The sequence below is a fragment of the Canis lupus genome, chromosome 7 (assembly GCF_048164855.1).
Source record: "Canis lupus baileyi chromosome 7, mCanLup2.hap1, whole genome shotgun sequence".
In the NCBI taxonomy this organism is placed as follows: domain Eukaryota; kingdom Metazoa; phylum Chordata; class Mammalia; order Carnivora; family Canidae; genus Canis; species Canis lupus.
The window spans coordinates 29351563-29366365 of record NC_132844.1 but is presented as its reverse complement, the minus strand read 5'-3'; the positions used below and the strand labels follow the sequence as shown (position 1 = coordinate 29366365).

The following is a 14803-nucleotide window of genomic DNA, read 5'->3' as shown; positions in this document are numbered from 1 at the left end:
AAAACTGGGCATATGCATCATGAATCTTTCCTCATCTTGTGTCCTATTGAAATGGTAGAAAAGTGATTGGCTTTTTTAATAAATCTCTATCACAGAAGAACAGAAAGTCCAAAGGAACCAGGAAAAGACAAAGCAAACATGATCAAACGAACAAAAGACACAGGATAGGGAAACAGTACTTTAAAACTATAGTGTTCAATGAAACTTCAAGATTTAGGTCAACTAATACAAAAAACAGAAATGGAACCTGGGGCACTCCTCAAGATAATTCACAAAGAGCTAAATGCCAATTGAGCCAAATAGCCCCTTCCAATTTCTGGAGTTAAAAGGACTGACATTTGTTGAGGCCTTACAAAAGCCAGGTACACATTCAATCTTTATAACAACTCTCTGAAGCAGGTATTATTATTATTATCATCCTTATTTGCTAAATAAAGAAACTGAGGCACAGAGAAATTAAGCAACTTACTTACAGTCACTTGGCTAGTAAGTGATAGAATCCAAACCCAGGAACAGTTTAGCTGCAGAAAAGATGTTTCTATTAGCCATCTGTATTACTGCCATAGAAGGCCAGTTGAAAACTGCTCCTTTATGAAATTGAGGAGCTTCAAATTCAGAATGGCAGACTAAGCACCAGCTATAGCCTTACCTTCTCAGACCATCCTCAGAAATAATAGCAACAAAAAATTTTTAGTATTCATTTCTACAATGAAAAGCAAGGAACACCTTTATAGAACCAGAAACTTTGAGGACTCATAAAAGGCAGAAGTCAAAAGGGATCAAAGGAAGAAACCACAAACCAAAACACTTGCAAAAAAGGACTAAAGAGAAAAGAAGAAGGAGACCTATGTGTTTGAAGCTCAGACTTGACAGTTACTGGAGGGAGAAGTAGGCCTTGAGGCAGCTAAGAAGACAAGTGCCCCACCCTGCCCACAGGCTGTGCTGTTGAGCAACAGAAATGCTGGCCTTGTAAAAATTATGACTGCAGCACTTAGGCCTTGGATGCAGAACTAAGCCCTGGCTAAAAGGAGGAGAAACTGGTATTCATTGTCCTCTGGATATAAGCTCTCTTCCAGTCACTGACCCTCTTTCAAAGGCAGGCTTTGTGGACAAGCTAACAGGGAGGCTCCAATCTGTAGAATAATGCAAAACCATGAGGCACCAGTATTTGATGTAGAACATTACCAAACATAACAAGCGGAAATGTTCACACCCTGAGGAAACAGAGCAAACAGAATAAACCTTTGGGTTAGGAAAAAATAATGTCCACAAAATCATAACAGTGAATATGACATCTATAAAGTAAATCAAGTATAAGTCTTGACAACTAGAAATTTGATCATTTATATATATAAAAAAAAAAAAAATAGAGTTGCCTGGGTGGCTCAGTGGTTCAGTGTCTGCCCTTCAGCTCAGATCATGATCTCAGGGTCCTGGGACCAAGTCCTACATTAGACTCCCCACAGGGAGCCTGCTTCTCCCTCTGCCTATGTCTCTCTCTCTCTGTCTCTCTGTCTCTCATGAATAAATAAATAAAACTGTTTTTTTTTTAAAAAGGTAAGTTAATGAGCTAGATGATCAGAATGAGGAATTCTTCCACAAAGCAACTCAAGACATTGAATGTACAACAAAAAAAGTTAAAAGGTTAGACCCAGATGTTCTAATATTTATCTAAATATCCCAGAAAGGAGATTATATAGTATTGAAGGTAGTAAATATTCAAGACAATAATGGAAGACAATTTTCAACAACTGAAGACAGTACCTCCAAGATGGGAGGACCCACTAAGTGCCAAACAGGATGAATAAAAAAAGACACATTATAGTGTATACCCAGAACTCCAAAGAGAGAGACAAAAATCTCAATTGCTTCACAAAGGGAAAATATTCTAATTCTAAATAAAGAAGCAAGTGTCAGATTGACATAGGCCTTCTCATCATCCACAGTACATGCAAAAATGTCTTCTTGGGGTAATCTCTTACAAATTCATATGGGGAGTGTGCCTGAGTGACTCAGTTGGTTAAGCATTCCATCCTACCCTTGATTTTGGCTCAGTTCATGATCTCAAGATCATGAGATCAAGCCCCAAGTCAGGCTTCACACTGATCATGGAGCCTGCTTGAGATTCTCTCTCTCTCTGCCCCTCTCTCACCACTCCCACTCACTTTCTCAAAAAAAAAAAAAAAAATCATGTGAGAAAACTAACCTAGGATTCTAGGTCCAGAAAATTATCATTCAAGAGTGAATCAAAATAAATACATCTTTGAACATAAAAGGAATCGGAATTTTTTTGAACCAATAAACTCTCTCTCAATGAATGATTCAGTTTTAATTCAGAAAAAAAAAGACAAAAAGGCAAACAAAAAAATGAATCTAAGAGTTTGATCCAAAAAAGCAATGATAAGCAAAAATAATAATATGAATAATACTATAATATATATACTGTGTCATTTGTATCATAGTATATATAATTATAAGATATAAATACATCCATTATATACCATGTATATACTATACTATATAATATATAAAACATAATGGTATAAATAAAATAATATAACAAGTACATAAACATTTCTGACAATCTGGAACTAAAATCTCAGATAATCTCAACATGGTAAATAACTGGGGGAAGTGAAGTAGGAAATATAAGGATTCTAAGGTTCTTACCGTTTTTGGAGAAATCATATAGATATTGACTTAAAAATATTGCTAGAAAAATCTTCACTGCTATTAAATTTTTAAGACCAACCACCAAAAATGAGAAACATAATGCAAAGATTGTAGGATTTCCAAACCTCAGGATGGAGGTAGAAATGGAACAGAAAATGATCTATCCAAGAAAGAACAAACAGGGGGAAAAAGTTCTTGAATGGAAACTAGAAAACAAAAAGGATAGCATGCAGCATAAATCCAAGCATATCACTTATCACAATAAATATGAAGGACTTTAAAAATCTTTAAAATAAAAAATATTAATGAGGATAAAAAGAACATGAAGAAAGATTATAACAATAGGGAGCTGGAAACAGAAAGATAAATGGTTATTGACTTAGAGTACTTGAACTAAACAGAATCTCTTGACTAGGGGAAATGAGATATAGCTGAGGGAACAGTTATCATACAAAAAAAAAAACAGAGAAGTAAGTCAAAGTCTAGGTAAGTATACACAGAATCTTGAGTGCCCTATTCCCACCTGGATCCCAAAATGTTTTTAGTGATGCATTTTCCCTTCAGACAGAACACCAGAAGATTCTTCTCTGAGAAATAAGACAACCCAAAAGAACAGACCAAAGGACACTGACATCAGGAATTCTCCAATTAAACTGCCTGGTCAATATCCCTGTTGGAAAACCAATGGTCAATAGCTCAAACTATGTTCACAAAGCTTCCCATCAGCTTTTTAGTGCCCTATTCTTAAATAAACATAGAACCAAGGATCGATATATATATCGATATATATCGATATCTTCAGATATCGAAAGCTAATAGAAAAGACCAAAGCTATATTCAGAGTAAAGAAAGTTGAAGGAAACAGTTGTTTTACAGAAAACTTTGAAAAATACTATCTTTAATATTCTCAGAGAAATAAAAGAAAATATTATAGTCATAAAATAAAATTAGGATGCTTTTAATAAGAAGCATTCAGAGCAAAACCATCTCTCAAAATTAGATATATGATGGATAAATATTAGAATACTGGGAACAAAGAAAAAGTACTAAAAACTTTCAGAGGCTAAAAATAGGTGGTGTGCACACCTAAAAAAAAGAATCAAAATTGTATTAGACTTTTCAATGTCAAAACTGGAAACTTGAAGAAAATGGAACGTCTTCAAAAATTCCAAGGGAAATGGAATCCAACACAGAATTTATTTTAAATCCAGTTAATCATCAGTCAAATATGAGGGTAGAATAAAGATGTTTTCAGAAATCTAAGATGTCAAAGCTTATATCCCATGCACTGTTTCTCAGAAATCTGCAGGAAGAGGCATTCTTCCAAACTGTCAAATAAGTCAAATAAGAAATAAAATGTGAGATTCTGGAACAAGGCATTCAACTCACATGTAGTAAGGAAATTCCCAAAATGATGGGGCAAGGAGGCCCAGGATGATAGCTATGCAACAAGCCTGGAAAGAAACAGGTCCAAATTAGAGAAGTTTAGAAATCTCCAGAGAGATTCTCCAAAAAGAAAAAAAAAAATTGATGACATACCACATGTGCTCAAATATTTATCAAAAGAATACTTAAGAATTAGCAGAAAGTGTGGGTATAAATCAATGATAAATAGATTTTTAAAACTATCGTAAAAAAACCTTTCCAGGCCAATAGCATTCTCACAAACATGGTCAATGTTCCTAAAACCCACCAGACTTCCTGCAAGAAGTGTGTCAAGCATCAACCCCACAAAGTGACAATACAAGAAAAACAAAGATTCTCTTTCTGCCCAGAGAGTGATGTTAGGACAGGAAGCAGGGTGGCTATCATGGGCAGTCAAAGACAATTTTCCAGAGGAAAACTACAAAGATTGCACCAAGGCTTGAATGCACTGAGCCCAATTGCAGATCTAAGAGAATGCTGGCTATTAAGACATATAAGCATTTTGAACTGGGAGGAGATAAGAAGAGAAAGGACCAAGCAATCCAGTTCTAAGCTTCATATTTTGTTATATCATGAAGACAATAAAATCTTGAGGTTATGTAAAAAAAAATGAACATAAAAAAGAAGTGAATTACTCTAGGGAGAGCAAAAAGATATACAAGTAGCTTTGAATAAAGTTTGCATGGTCATAATCATAAAAATATTAATACTGATCTAATCAAAATTATCAGTTCATTGAAAGATAGGTGGAATGGAAGACTACTTGGGGAACTGAATGATAAATCTTCAATTTATAATATAGAAGATCAATAGGTAATTCCCAAAGCTTTTTTAAAAAAGTGACAGAAAAATGTTATTTAATAAGTTTTTAAGAGCTATTTGATTCAATCAGCAAATAGCTACAAGTTAGAATCATGAAGTATTTTGCTAGAACAGGACTCCCACCTACCTACAAAGAAATGAAAACACAACTGGCACCAGGCTTCTCATCAATAACACTGAATTCTAGAATACCAAATTGCCCACCTTCAAAGGCCCAAGGAAAAATAATTTTCAAGCTGAAATTTTATACCTATATAAATTATCAAATATAAGAATAAAATATTTTCAGCTTTGTATGGATTTGGAAAGTTTACATTCATCCATCTCGTGGGAAAATGATTTCTCTAGAAAAAAGCAAAACAGAAAAAGAATGCAAGAAAGACTACAAAATGAGATACAAGGAACCATAGCAACCAAGCATTAACCTAAAAGAAGATAGAAAAACTAAAGATGCAAATCCATGTTCTTTGGCATGTAGGATATATTTTTTCTCAGTAGTAGTGTTCAGATACACAGTATTTTAGTTCTTTATTTTTTTAGAGCAAAAAGAAAACCTGACTTGGCAATGAAGAATATTTAATAACTATGTGATTTTTATTTGGTTTAAGTTTTTAGAAACAATCTACAGATAAATCGGAGAATGCTGAATCATAAAGATCATTTTGTAAATATAGATTCTGGCCTTGAAAAATAAGAATAAATCCTTTTTTAAAAAGCAAGAAATTGGAAGGATTGTGGTTAAGAAACTATGTGTACAAAGTTCCTCATCTTTCACTATTTAGAATTAAAACATAACATATAAATTGTGAATTATGAACCATAAATATTTTATTTAACTTATAAAGGAAAGCTCCAGAAGATAAAAAATAAAAGCAATTGAAAATACTAGTACTCATTTTGAGAAATGGAAATTAGGTGTAGGGAGAGATGACAATTATTATTATTATTATTTATATTATATTTTTATATTTTTATATTTTTCTCCTTTTTGTTTGAGTACTTTTACTATGTATGCTACTATGGTCTATTTGTGTGCTCCAAAATTCATGTTTAAATCCTTACTCCAAAAGGAGCCTTTTAGATGAGTTCCCACAGGGCTCCCAAAGCCCACCCATCACAGGAGTTCACAGCAAGAAGCTACAACCTGAAGAGCGGTCTCACTTGATCATATTGGCATCTTGTCCTCAGACTTCCAGCCTCCAGAACTGTGAGAAATAACTTCCTATTGTTTGTGTGCTACCCAGTCTATGGTATTTGGTTATAGCATCCTGATATATGCCTAGATAAAATTTGAATTTATATAAAAGACTAGCTTAAAATGAGAAGGACATAGGTTGATGCATATGTTAGAAAGAGGATACACCAAAAAGTCAGAATCAGGAACAGAAGGTGGAGGAAATGAATGATTTCCATTTTTAATTCCTAAATTTGTTTCAGACAAGTGTTAAGTTTGGAATTTTATAATTTAAAAATTAAAAATAACAAATTTGTAGTAAAACTAATGAAAACTAGTCAAGAAAATGGACAACTGAACAAAATGCTATTCTTCATTTCTGGAAGAAACAATTTAAAACATTTTCCCCACGGGTAGTTGTTAGCATTATTTTCCTACAAAAAGGAAGAATGCCATTATTTATTATAATTAATTATATTTATTAATAAATATAATAACAAGCACTTAGCTAAAGATACTTTCTAGAGTGTTAATTTATAGTCCTTTAAAAAAATTGAATTCCCCAAGTATTAATTCTTACTTATGTATCATAGGCCTCGTATGCTTTAATTAAGTTCATTCTTTTTATGGAACAGCTCAGTAGTTTTGCAAGTCTTTAAAATCTAATAATGCAATCCACTTACATACAATAAACTTTTTGACAAGAGTCTGAGTGACAGGACCTTTGCTAGGACCTGAGGGACACAAAGATGAGTAAGTCAGAAAAGCAGCTCACAGGAAGTTTACAAGGGAGTCTCAGTGTCCATAGAAGGATTTCATCACCCCTTGAGAGCCATAGAAATCTTTCACAGCTAGCCTGTGGTTCTCAGCTTCTCATTTCTGTATCAAGTTATTAGGTTATTTTCTGAAGTGGCCAGGAGTCAATCGTGGCTTTTTTGGTTAATAGCTATTGGTTAGAAATGTGACACTGAGGCATTAAATATAGCTTCAATATTTGATACTGCGCTCTTTTCTTGTATGTGATATCAACAACCAAAATTAGAGTTATGCTATGCCCAGAACTTGAATGTAACCCCACTTGTGTGTACCAATGTTAAAGCTTTAGCAGTCGCATTTCCAGCTGGATTTGCAGATGCACCAGCTCTGTGTGGCTCTACCTCCAGAAGGCTTCATTTTGCATGGATTTGAATTTAGCTGCAGGTCTCTATCAGGTGACGGTAAGCAGTTAAGTGCTCTTTCTCGTGGTTTACTATTGCCAGAAACCAAAACTATCCAGAGCCCCAGTGTTTGTACCTTTTTATGACACTTTATTGTTCGTTACTTTATACTCTCACATACCTATCTTCCCCCTCTGGCACATGAGTTTTGTGATACAAGAGACCTGTCTCATTGTTAAGTGTCTCCTCGGTTCTGTGTAAAATGTCTAGAAATAAAATTTTGATTTGTGTTTAATGAATCTTTTAAAATATTACTTACCACTAAGTAATACCCTCTTGTTTCCACACGTTCATCCCCATCTCGCCAAGGTGCAGAATCTCTGACTTACCATTTAAAGAGCATTTATGAGAACTCGGCCCTAATCACAGCAGCAACATGTATGGATTCCTTTTTATGCTCCAGACCATGTGCTAAGTGTGCATTTATTTACACATAGTGGGTTTTTTTTTTATCTTTACAACAATCCCTTAGGATCCATTTTATCGCCACTGCACGCATGAAGAATCAAGGCCTAGCAGGAAATGTTCCCCACATCAAGACACAGTTCATAAAGGGTAGACATAGGATTTGAACCTACACCCGTCTGTCTTTTGAGTCTAAGCATTTAACCACTGCATTATACTAAAGGTGGCATTCCCAAGACTTTGGGAGAAAATGGTAAAGAAATGTATTAATCTCAGGAAGTGGCAGAGACAAGCAGGGGAGTTTAGAAAGGCATGGCTATGACTGGAATGCTGATCTTGGGGTTGGGTAGAAGTTAATTCCAGTGACATGGAATTCCTTTGCATTAATAAGAATAATGTACTTGACAAGTAATTTCATTATGTTTTTCATGCATGTAGTCACTTGCCATTTATTTACAATGTAGGAATAATTATAACACATTTTGTAATTTGTACAAATATGCACAATGAACCATTTACAATTGTTAGACTCATGATTACGGCATGTAATTAAAGCACAATGGTTTTGCATTTTTTCACAAGCATTGATAAAATTAATCCTGTTTTTTTTTTCAGAATGACTTTTAAAAAATACCAATGTTTAATTATTAGTATTATTTTTTTCTAACCTTTTTAAATAAACTGCTCTTGCCTTGCCATGGAAGTGTTTTTAAAGCCTTGGCATCAAAAAAGCCTCAGTTTATGTCTTTGTCTACCACTCTCTAGTTTTGTGACATTGGACATGATACTTAATCTCCCTAAGCTTCAGATAGCCATACAAAAGCAAGAAAAAGGAATCCTAACTTGCCAAGTTCTTTGAGAAGAGATGAAGTACATGAAGCTCCAAGTACAGGGTTTGAAGCATAGTAACTGTGATAATGATGATGATGATGATGACAGCAATCTTTATTGAGTGCTTACTATTTGCCAGGCACTTTTCTGGGTGTCTTATATGAATAAACTCATTGACTCCATAAAAAGTAGCAAGCAAGGACGCCTGGGGGCTCAGTTGATTAAGTGTCTGCCTTCAGCTCAGGTCATGATCCCAGATCATGATCTCAGGGTCCTGGGATGGAGCCCCCACATCAGGCTCTCTGCTCAGCAAGGAGACTGCTTCTCCTTCTCCCACTGCCACTCCCTCTGCTTGTGCATTCTCTCTGCCAAATAAATAGACAAAATCTTAAAAAAAAAAATAAAAGTAGCAAGCAGTAGTTGCTGTACTAGCAGTGCTCAGTTCGAGGACTGTATGCCCATGCCAATATTTCTCCACTGGAATTACAGTGCTGGCAGGTTTTAAAACTCACTGTAGTTCCTCAGTGTACCCAAATGAGTTGAAAACTTAGGTTGACACAAAAACCTGCACACAAAGGTTATAGCAGCTTTGTTCATGATTGCCAAAACTTACAAGCAACCAAGATGTTCAATAGCCGAGTGGATAAACTGTGGTCCATCCATACAATGCATATTTTTCATTAATAAAAGAAATGAACGATAGAGCCACAAACAGATCAAGGAACCAGAAATGCATGTTGCTAAGCGAATGAAACCAATCTGAAAGACAACATACTGTATGATTCCAACTATAAGACGTTCTGGAAAATGAAAAACTATGGGGACAGTGAAAAAGATCAGTGGTTGCCAAACGTTCAGGAGGTGGGAGGGAAGGAGGAATAGCGGAGGCACAAGGGATTTTTAAGGCAGTGAAACTGGTCTATATGATACTGTAATGGTAGAGACACATTATTATATATTTGTCAAATATACATAGAATATACAAAGAGTGACCCTAATTAAATTTCTGGAGTTAACAATAATATATCAATATTAAGACTGAATCATTAATTGTGAAAAATGTACCACACTAATGAAAGATGTTAATAGGAGAAATTATGTGGTTGCAGGTAGGGAATATTGTCTGCTCAATTTTTCTTTAAGCCTCAAATTGCTCTAAAAAAATAAAGTCTGCTAATCTGTAAAAACATACCAGGTTGTACACTTAAAGAATATATTATAGAGTTCTTTCTGAGGCTTAATTAATAAAGACATTTTCCCCTGCCCACAAAAAATATATATTTTTTCCCTGAAAAGTCATTGTAAAAAACTAAAAGCTGAGAATGGTCTTACTTAAGTAAAAAAAAAAAAAGGAAGGAGAAAAGTGTTCAGAGACTAAGTAAAGAGAACCCACCTTGAGTGCCCACCTCATCTATGCTGAATAATTTCAGACACAGAGGAATTCCCAAGTCAGTGATTTCTAAAGCAGTGTCCCTGTAGCAACATCAGCTTCATAGGCAACTTGCTAGAAAGATTCTTGGTCTACCCGGATTGGGCTGAGTCAGGGGTGGAGCCCAGCAATCTGTGTTTTGACCAGTCCTCCACGTGAGTCAGATGCTTGCCAAAGTTCCATAGCTACTGCTCAAAGTCAGTGGATCTCTACTTTCCTTCTTTTTATTATTTTTTAAAATTCTTCTAAAAGATTTTATTTTTAAGTAATCTCCATACCCAATATGGGGCTTGAACTCACAAACCCAAGATTAAGAGTCAAATGCTCTACCAACTGAGCCACTCAGGTGCCCCTCTTCTTCCCATTTTTCAGCAGACACATAAATTCACAAGCAAAAGTTTCCCATGTTTGATGACAGAGCCCCAGTGGATAGGCGCTAGGGTGAGGTAAGTGGGGTGCCACAACATGGAGAAATCAAGATAGATCCTACTTCGATGCAATGCTTTAAAAATCAAACGAATACAAAAAATATCCATGATGAACAAAATAATAAAATTTTCAATACAGACAGGATCAGAGTGACTGATTTTCCCTTTAGCCTCAGGCTGCCCACTGATCACAAGGCATTGCTTCAGCATGGGGGGGGGGGCATTTGTGGGGGGCTGGGGGCTGGGATCACTGAGGCCAGCCTTCCCTTTCTCCTGAGTGAAGTACTTGCCCTGTGTCACACCATCCTCCTTCAGGCACTGCCCCCATTAAACAGTGGTACTAATTGGAAACTGAGCATTTCTTTTTTTTTTTTTTTTTTTTTTTTTTTGAAACTGAGCATTTCTAAGAGAAATCAAAGAATTACTGTTCTCGAGACTTAGCATTTTTGTGGGAAGACTGAGTTTACACACAGAAATAGCAGAGAACCCACCAAATAACATCTCCACATGCAAGTTACAATAGTGCTAAGGGTTTAAATTCTGACGAATCACCCAGGACAAGAGAACTGAGCTACATGAGGCTTACTTGGTAACTTGATGAAAACGCTCTGGGGACTCCACATGGCTACAGGAACAGTGGCTGTGTTACAGTGATCCTCCAGGGAGACAGCCACTTGGAGCCAAGTTTGGAAGGTCTGCAGAGTTGGCAGAGGGGATGAGAGAAGAAGCAAAATCTGCTGTAAGCCTGAAGAAGAAACGGAAAAACTGGGGAGTGTGGGAAATGCAGCACAGGTTTGCTTAGCTCCTCTAGAAATAAGGAAAACCAAGGAAAGAGGTACAGGAGATGTCAGAGGGAAAGGGCAGAGTGGGAGAAAGAGTGAGGAGGAGGGAGCTACAGCTTGTGATTAAGAGTATTACTTAGCCACAGCCTTCCCCGGATTCTGGAAGCTAAGAAACGGGAGGTCCTGAATCGAGTTAGAAATGACAAACAACTAAAAAGGAGCAAAGGAAGAAGTTGCTGTGGCCAAGTTCATAAAGGGTGTTGCCTGTGTTCTCCTCTAGGATTCTGATGGATTCTTGTCTCACATTTAGGTCTTTCATCCATTTTGAGTTTATCTTTTTGTATGGTGCAAGAGAATGGTCTAGTTTCATTCTTCTGCACATGACTGTCCAATTTTCCCAGGACAATTTATTGAAGAGACTGTCTTTTTTCCAGTGGATAGTCTTTCCTGCTTTGTTGAATATTAGTTGACCATAAAGTTGAGGGTCCACTTCTGGGATTCTCTATTCTGTTCCATTGAGCTATGTGTCTGTTTTTGTGCCAGTACCACACTGTCTTGATGACCACAGCTTTGTAGTACAACCTGAAATCTGGCATTGTGATGCCCCCAGCTATGGTTTTCTTTTTTAATACTCCCCTGGCTATTCGGAGTCTTTTCTGATTCCACACAGGTCTTAAGATGATTGTTCCAACTCTCTAAGAAAGTCCATGGTATTTTGATAGGGATTGCATTAAATGTGTAAATTGCCCTGAGTAACATTGACATTTTCACAATATTAATTCTTCCAATCCATGAGCATGGACATTCATGAAGGCAAGAGAAACAAAAGCAAAAATGAATTATTGGGATTTCATCAAGATAAGAAGCTTCTGCACAGCAAAAGAAACAGTCAATAAAACTAAAAGACAACCTACAGAATGGGAGAAGATATTTGCAAATGACCTAGCAGATAAGGGCTAGTATCCAAGATCTATAAAGAACTTATTAAACTCAACAGCAAAGAAACAAACAATCCAATCATGAAATGGGCAAAAGACATGAACAGAAATCTCACAGAGGAAGACATAGACATGGCCAAAACGCACATGAGAAAATGCTTTGCATCACTGGCCATCAGGGAAATACAAATCAAAACCACAATGAGATACCAACTCACACCAGTGAGAATGAGGAAAATTAACAAGACAGGAAACAACAAATGTTGGAGAGGATGTGGAGAAAGGGGAACCCTCTTTTACTGTTGGTGGGAATGTGAACTGGTGCAGCCACTCTGGAAAACTGTCTGGAGGTTCCTCAAAGACTTAAAAATAGATCTGCCCTATGACCCAGCAATTGCACTGCTGGGGATTTACGCCAAAGATACAGATGCAGGGAAACGTCAGGACACCTGCACCCCGATGTTTATAGCAGCAATGGCCACAATAGCCAAACTGTGGAAGGAGCCTCGGTGTCCAACGAAAGATGAATGGATAAAGAAGATGTGGTCTATGTATACAATGGAATATTACTCAGCCATTAGAAATGACAAATACCCACCATTTGCTTCGATGTGGATGGAACTGGAGGGTATTATGCTGAGTGAAATAAGTCAATCGGAGAAGGACAAACATTATATGGTCTCATTCATTTGGGGAATATAAAAAATAGTGAAAGGGAATAAAGGGGAAAGGAGAGAAAATAAGTGGGAAATATCAGAGAGGGTGACAGAACATGAGAGACCCCTAACTCTGGGAAACGAACAAGGGGCAGTGGAAAGGGAGGTCGGCGGGGGGATGGGGTGGCTGGGTGATGGGCACTGAGGGGGGCACTTTATGGGATGAGCACTGGGTGTTATGCTATATGTTGGCAAATTGAACTCCAATAAAAAGAAATTTTTTTAAAAAAGGAGGAAAGGACATTAAAACAGAATTAAGTGGTCATATAAAAAATTTCAAATTTCAACCTGTGAAAGACTTCAGTGCAATTCAAACACGTCACCTGAAGTGATGATTGGGGGACTTCCACAGCAAAAACTTTTTTTATAAAGAAGAATGCTCAGATTGGGAGCACTGAGCAGTTTCTGGGCCCCTTAGTCATTCTGAATGGAGACACGCAGCACCACTGTGAGAACCTAACACCCCGGTGATTTGGGCAGGGCTGGACTTTGCAAACTGTTTTCTTTTTGGAGAAAGGTATTTGTCTTTCTCAGTAATTGTTGCTGAAGATCTACAGCTGAGACCCAGCAGCAGCTGCAGGAGCCAGAACAGGACAAGCTCAGCAGGTTACAGAAATAAAAGCTCCAGTTCAAGCTGAGAAAGCAGATACAGAGGAAACAGACTGGGCTACGTAAAGCTCACCCTTAACCTGTTGCTAAGAAGGAAATTGCCAGCAGACAGTAGGGTCAAGTAGGAGTGGAACAGCACTGTCATTGCATTTTGGAACAGAGAATGAAAGGAGCTTCTCAGGGTTATGGGCAGAGTCTGTGAGAACTAGAATTATGTAAGATCCCTTTTTCAGGGACAGCCATTAGGCATCTGAACAGAACCTATAAGGTCATGATGTCTACCAGGATCAGGGCCTATCACTTCTGTTTAGCAAGTTATCAAACTAGAGCCATCACCCAGATCAGAAGTAGGAAAGAATGAGGAGGCCCTACAAAGCACAGACTTTGTGGAATAGGAAAGTGCCATGGACTTGTTCTTGCAACCTGGTACTCACTGGCCCACTCCACCTCAGGCTAGGGAGCTCTGGGCTGTCCTGGTCAGAATATTCTTCATATAAGTGGTCAACACTGGCTGACTTGGTCTAGGAGAAGCCACTGGCCAGAGCTGAGATGAAGCTCAGCTCTGGAAGCTCAGCTCTGGATCTAAGGAGATGTCGACCCTAGGACTCTACCCAGGGAGGAAAAAAAAAGGCAAGACCCTTTGTTCTTTTTTGTTTTTGCTTTTGGATTTTATTTATTTATTCATGAGAGACACAGGGAGAGAGGCAGAGACACAGGCAGAGGGAGAAGCAGGGTCCCCACAGGGAGCTCGATGTGAGACTCGATCCCAGGACCCCAGGATCATGCCCTGAGCCGAAGGCAGTTGCTCAACCACTAAGCCACCTGGATGCCCCCAAAAAAGCAAGTTCTGAGAGAGAATTCTACCAACTTGAGGCCATGCCAACTTCAGGGCTGAAGTGAAGGAAAGAAATTCAAGGCTCAGATTCTGCAAGATGTGTTAATAGGTTATATAATGATTGTCCTAAAATTTCTCTCTATATATAAACAGTTTTTTAATATTATATATATGTTTTGTTTCTCTTTTAGAGTTAAGTACTCATTTCCTATGAAAATACTAACTTGTCTTTGATCAATTGGGAGTAAATGATTTTTGTCATTATTTGAAAATAAAAGCAAGGCCAAAAAGTGAAAATCTTTGCATTATAGAGCAGAGAGTTTTTAAAGATTCTTGAGTTACCCAGTGATATGATGAAATCAGTCTTCAAGGACAAAGATCTGAGCAGTAGCCTAGTAGAAGTAGGAGAAGAAGACTGAAGACAGTAGAAGACTGAAGACAGAAAGCCTAGTATTGCATACTATTGAAATGATTTAAAATCTAAAATAACATTTGCTAGGACTTAAGGGTAATAGTAGA

General features: G+C 37.2%; 1 long non-coding RNA gene and 1 pseudogene across 1 annotated transcript in view; one reads left to right on the top strand and one right to left on the bottom strand.

The window, feature by feature from the left end:
• Nucleotides 1-11145, bottom strand: part of LOC140636706 (uncharacterized) — a 97066-nt gene extending 85921 nt beyond the window's left edge. Inside the window, exon 1 of the long non-coding RNA XR_012033913.1 lies at nucleotides 10991-11145. This is a non-coding gene — a long non-coding RNA (uncharacterized lncRNA). The remainder of the gene's footprint in view (nucleotides 1-10990) is intronic.
• On the top strand, nucleotides 4343-4650 carry LOC140636264 (large ribosomal subunit protein eL42-like; annotated as a pseudogene).
• Nucleotides 11146-14803: the final 3658 nt, after the last annotated feature.